This window comes from Penaeus monodon, chromosome 10, assembly GCF_015228065.2.
Source record: "Penaeus monodon isolate SGIC_2016 chromosome 10, NSTDA_Pmon_1, whole genome shotgun sequence".
Lineage (NCBI taxonomy): Eukaryota > Metazoa > Arthropoda > Malacostraca > Decapoda > Penaeidae > Penaeus > Penaeus monodon.
This window is the reverse complement of record NC_051395.1, coordinates 24,501,339-24,506,541: the sequence shown is the minus strand read 5'-3', so window position 1 is coordinate 24,506,541 and position 5,203 is coordinate 24,501,339. Positions and strand designations below refer to the sequence as shown.

At 33.0% G+C, this 5,203-nt stretch overlaps 1 protein-coding gene across 1 annotated transcript in view; it reads right to left on the bottom strand.

Annotated features, from left to right (window-relative positions):
• The window catches only part of LOC119577952 (TRAF3-interacting protein 1-like), a 26,541-nt gene extending 22,111 nt beyond the window's left edge, over positions 1 to 4,430 (bottom strand). The window contains exons 1-2 of the mRNA XM_037925646.1: positions 4,324 to 4,430; positions 3,772 to 3,906 (exon numbers count right to left, since the gene is read on the bottom strand). The gene's annotated coding sequence lies outside the window, so the exon portion shown is untranslated. The remainder of the gene's footprint in view (positions 1 to 3,771; positions 3,907 to 4,323) is intronic.
• Positions 4,431 to 5,203: the final 773 nt, after the last annotated feature.

The window sequence follows — 5,203 nt, the reverse complement described above, 5'->3', positions numbered from 1 at the left end:
TCAGGCTTTGGGCAGCAGGGGAGTTTTGGGGTGTTGGGGTCTTTGGTGGTTGGTTTGGGATTTCTGGTTGGTTTAGGGTCTTTGTCTTTGAGACTGCGATTGTTTGATGCTACCTAGAAAGGAGAAAGAGCATAAGCCATAGTAGAATTTGAATGGAGTCTAGTACCATACTTAGTGGGTAAATGAACTGGATGATCTGGCCTATAAAAAGATTCTTATGCTGCAACCACATGCTTATCTGTAGTTTTAAGAAGACTATGCTACAACTTTACGGAACTAAGAAAACTAATATCTCAACCAACAAGAGTTACTATGAAGTATTCAAAGTGCTTAATAATCTATTAACTACACTAAGGAATAAGAAGCAAAATACCATAACTAAGTTTTATTTATATCTGAATAAATTCACTGTATTAAAAAGAGAAGAATATATAAATCTAAACATGCTAAATAAATCTGATGAAAGAAGAAAGGGAAATATATAAACTGTATAAAATTCTTAAAAATAAAGAAATGTATGATTAACTAGATCTATTACATATATTTATTACCCCAGATGATACTGTATTACATTCACCTTCAATATGCATCTGGCTTTTTCATGCCACAGGATATATGGACACACCATGAACTCCAATAACGATAGCAATCACATAACAAAAACTTTTGAAGAACAAAATTTTACGTCTGAGAAGTGAAAAATATTGACTGAGGCTCTAAGAACCTGAGCAGATGTTTCTCCAATAAGAACCGAAAACATACTGATAGAAAAAAAAGACAAGGCATGATTTTATGCTGCAGCAAAATGCACCAATGAATTAGTGCCTGGACATGAGTTGCCATCAGCATTCATGAATTCAGTATTAAAGCAGTGTACCTTTGGACACAATACTTACTCAAGCCTTCTGAGATAATAACTACTGAAGCTTTAACTTTTCAACAGCAATGATCTAACTAACTATTTAGCCTGCTGGAAACTGCAAAAGAAATGTTAAAAACCTGAGCACTAATTAACACCAAGCAACAATGCCTATACATAAAGCAGTCTATCTTCTACATTAAAACATATATAACTGAAGCATTTTATAAGTCTTCAAAATTTCTGTGGAGATCAGGATAAAAAAAGTACCTTGTGTATCAGGCACTGCAACATTTAGAGAGTAATGTTCTGTAAAAAGGGGGGAAATTAATTATCATATAGCAGAGATGTTCAGGAATAAGAGAATGTAAGAGCATAAAAGAAATGGTGAAAAGAAAGAACAAGTAGAAGAATGAGATTGAGGGACAAAAGTTCTATTCTAAACAATCTATAATACCAAACCACTTACAATTATGTTCTCCGGCTAGTGCATATATAATCGCTTAATTCACATGGCACATACAAAAAGCTTGGATCAAATACATGGATGTGCAATGTAGGACTGCATTATGTGCTGTTGGAACAGAATTGAGAGGCAGCCACACTCTCTATCCACATTAACTGCTGGAGTGCATTTAGACATCCACTGTCCACACAATATAAGTGGTTCCCAAAGTGCTTTGTCACCAAGGAGTCAATTACTTGGCTCCCTGATCCTTCTTGTTTACTACATTCTTTGACTTTTCAGAAAGAAAAGTTTTAATACCTATTACTTTTATCACTTTTACAACATAACAATGATATGGTTAATGTGAATAATAAATCAATAATGGAATAACAGTATCAGAATTTTTTTCCCAAATAAATTCAAAGAATGTAGTAAACAGATCAGTAAGGCCTATCACATGACTCCTTAGTGAATAAACATTATATGTAAATAAAATTGACAGTTAATTTGCACGAGATCACCCTTTTTGGAAATATTAATTCCCTTTAGGAAAAAAAATATAAAAAAAACGGAAATATAAATATGATTTATCTTTATACCAATTAATTTTCCTTTACCCTTAAGTCCACCTTTATATAAACACACCCCTCTAAAGACACGATTAACAGCCTTCAGTACATTCCAATTTCAAGACATAACATGAGCAGATGTTCCACAGTCCAAAAGTTCACAAACCCATAAAAGTGAAAGCAACTAGGTGTATTAAATGCAAGTAAATAGGATTCATTCAACACATCTCTGCCTAACCATACATCTAAAATGCATGCAAACCATTGCAGGACAAATGATGATCTCCTATGACGTATACCAACTTTTGATCAGATGGAATACATCTTCCAGCATCAGGTTAGAAGGATAAATTTGGTTGGGTAATTTAGATCTAGTAAATGACTGGTTAAACTCTGATTCCTTATCTTAATTATAAAGTATCTCAAAAAGATATCTGCAGCGAGCAGTGGCTGTAGTGGATAAGCCCTTTTCATGCAAGTACACTTAAAGAAAAAAGAAAAAGAAAACAAGAAAGAAGGAAAACTTAGGTCCTCCCTTTTGGAGGATAAAATATAGAAGAATAAAATACAACAAGACCTTTAGCTTTGTGAATAATCAGATATTGGAAAAGGGAAAAAAATTTAATAATATCATCCTCATTAGAAAAAGAAATAACAATATACATTTGCACATTCAATAAAACAAGTCAAAACTCAGCAATATGAAAATGGTTAATCAACAAATGCTCTTCTGCAATCACATGCCACTGATGACTGAATTACTGGCCATTCTGCAATCCTCCGACATTGCAACAGCGATCAATAAGAAATAACTCACTGGTGGCCCAATACTCACCCTCCTCTGAATTAATAAAAAAACAAATAAAATAAATTGATACATCACATAAAAGAGAGTAAAAAAAACAGAGAACAAGATGAAATAGTTTATGTATATATAAATCTTTCAAACCTAAAAACAATTTACTATGTCTTTCTACTGTTTAATCTTTGTTATGTGAAAAGCTGAAATTAATATATTTTCCACTTCTATTAGAAGGGAAAAAGATTGCCCATTTTGTTGGTAAATGCAAATCCTGCACCCAAACAATAAAAACCATTAGGCATTCCTAAACAATAATAACAATAATAGCAATAACAATAATAATAACACTGATGGTAATATTAATAACATAAATATTTATAACAATAATAATAACCACAATGATAGAAATAATAAAAAACAATAATATAATAATAATAATAATAATAATAATAATAATAATAACAATGATAATGAAAATAACAGTAACAACAATAACAATGCTAATAATAATAAAAATGATTAAAGAAAAAAAAAAAATAATAATAATAACAACAACAATAATAATAATAGCAATACTAATACTAATACTAAAACTACTACTACTACTACTACTACTACTACTACTAATATTAATAATAACAACAACAATAACAATATCTATAATAATAATAATCATTATAACAATAATATTGATAATATTTACACTGATGGTGTAATAGTAATAATAGTATAGACTAATAATAAACAATAATAATTATCATAATAAATAATAATAATAATAATAATAACAATAAAAATAACAATATATAAACAGTATTGATAACACTAATAATAATAATAATAATAATAATAATAATAATAACAATAGTAATAACAATGACATTACTACTACTACTAATAATAATAATACTAGTAACAATAACAATACCTAGACCAACAAAACAATAAAATAAAGAGCGTTTACTCTTCTCCCTCTTTGTGATCCAGTTCACCTAGGGGTTTTACACACCAAACACCTAAACTTCATTGTGAACACGAACAACAATGAAACACACCAAATACACTGGTTAAAAAATCTCGGCCTCCTACAAACCTCTTTCTTAGACTTATCCGATTTCTTGTCAGATTTCTCTTTATCGGGCTTCTTGTCGGACTTCTTATCCACTTTTTTGGTTTTTTCTGCCTTGGCTCCACTAAGAACTTGCTCTACTGCCTGGGACGAGTCAATCTGGAATTGGTGCAGATATTCATAAAGGTGTGAATCACAAATTTGACAAATGGATGTGAAATGTGTTTGTATATGAATTATTATTTGAATAAAGATATTGCTTTCAATTTCATATTGAAGTACTAGCAGTAAGATTTTGTATAAGGAGAAACTTAAGATGCTAACATTTTCTATGATATACTGTAGTCTTATCAACCTGCTTATTGCCTTACTATATCTCTTTTATCTGTAATCTATTTTCTCTCAACCTCTTTTCTTCTCTTTATATTTGCTTTAAATTTTGAAACCTTGCTCTCATGGTATCCTATGACATCAAGTGACCAATTTCTTTTTCTTTCTCATGTTCAAATGCAACCTTTTCTATGCATCCCATCCAAATTTCAAAACAATATATATCTTTATAGATTTTGACCTTACATTTTGTGATATCGCCTTCCCAAGAGCCTGTAACCAAGCATTGGTTTTGTCCGCCTCATGGCCGGCCACAATCTTGCTGGGTCGTACCGAAATCGTTTCTCCTGTTGCAAAACCTAAAACATGGATCACTTTATTAGATCTTGGTAAAATACAGTAACTGACTGATAGACTGTGAAAGAGAAGGAAAGACAATGAGAAAGATAAAGAAAAAAAGAAAGAGAAAGAGATAGAGAGAGAGAGAGAGAGAGAGTGTGAGAGAGAGACAGAGAGTGAGAGAGAGACAGAGAGTGAGACAGAGACAGAGAGTGAGACAGAGACAGAGAGAGAGAAGAGAGAGAAAGGAGGAAAAGAGAGAGAGGAGGAAAAGAGAGGAAGGGGGGGAAAAAAGGAAGGAGGAAAAGAGAAGAGAGAAAAGGGTAGAGAGAGAGGGAGAGAGAAGAGGAGAGAGAGAAAGAGAAGAGAGAAGAGAGGAAAAAGAGAAGAGAGGAGCGGAGGGAGGAGGAGAGAGAGAGAGGAAGAGAGAGAGAGAGAGAGGAGAGGAGGAGAGGGGAAAGGGGAGGAGGGGAAAGGGAAAAGAAAGAAAGAAAAGGAAAGAAGAAGAAAAAGAAGGGGGAGAGAAGGGGAAGAGAGAGAGAGAGAGAGAAAACGAAGAGAGAAGGACAGAGAGAGAAGAAAGAAAGAGAGAAAGAGAGGAGAGAAGAAGAGAGAGAAAGAGAGAGAGAGAGAGAGAGAGGAGAGAAGAGAGAGAGAGAGAGAGAGAGGGAAAAGAGAGAGAAGAGAGAGAGAGAAGAGAGAGAGAGAAAAAAAAAAAAAAAGGGGGGGGGGGGGGGGGGGGGGGGGGTAACAGAAAAAAAAAATTTTTTTTTTTTGGGGGGGGGGG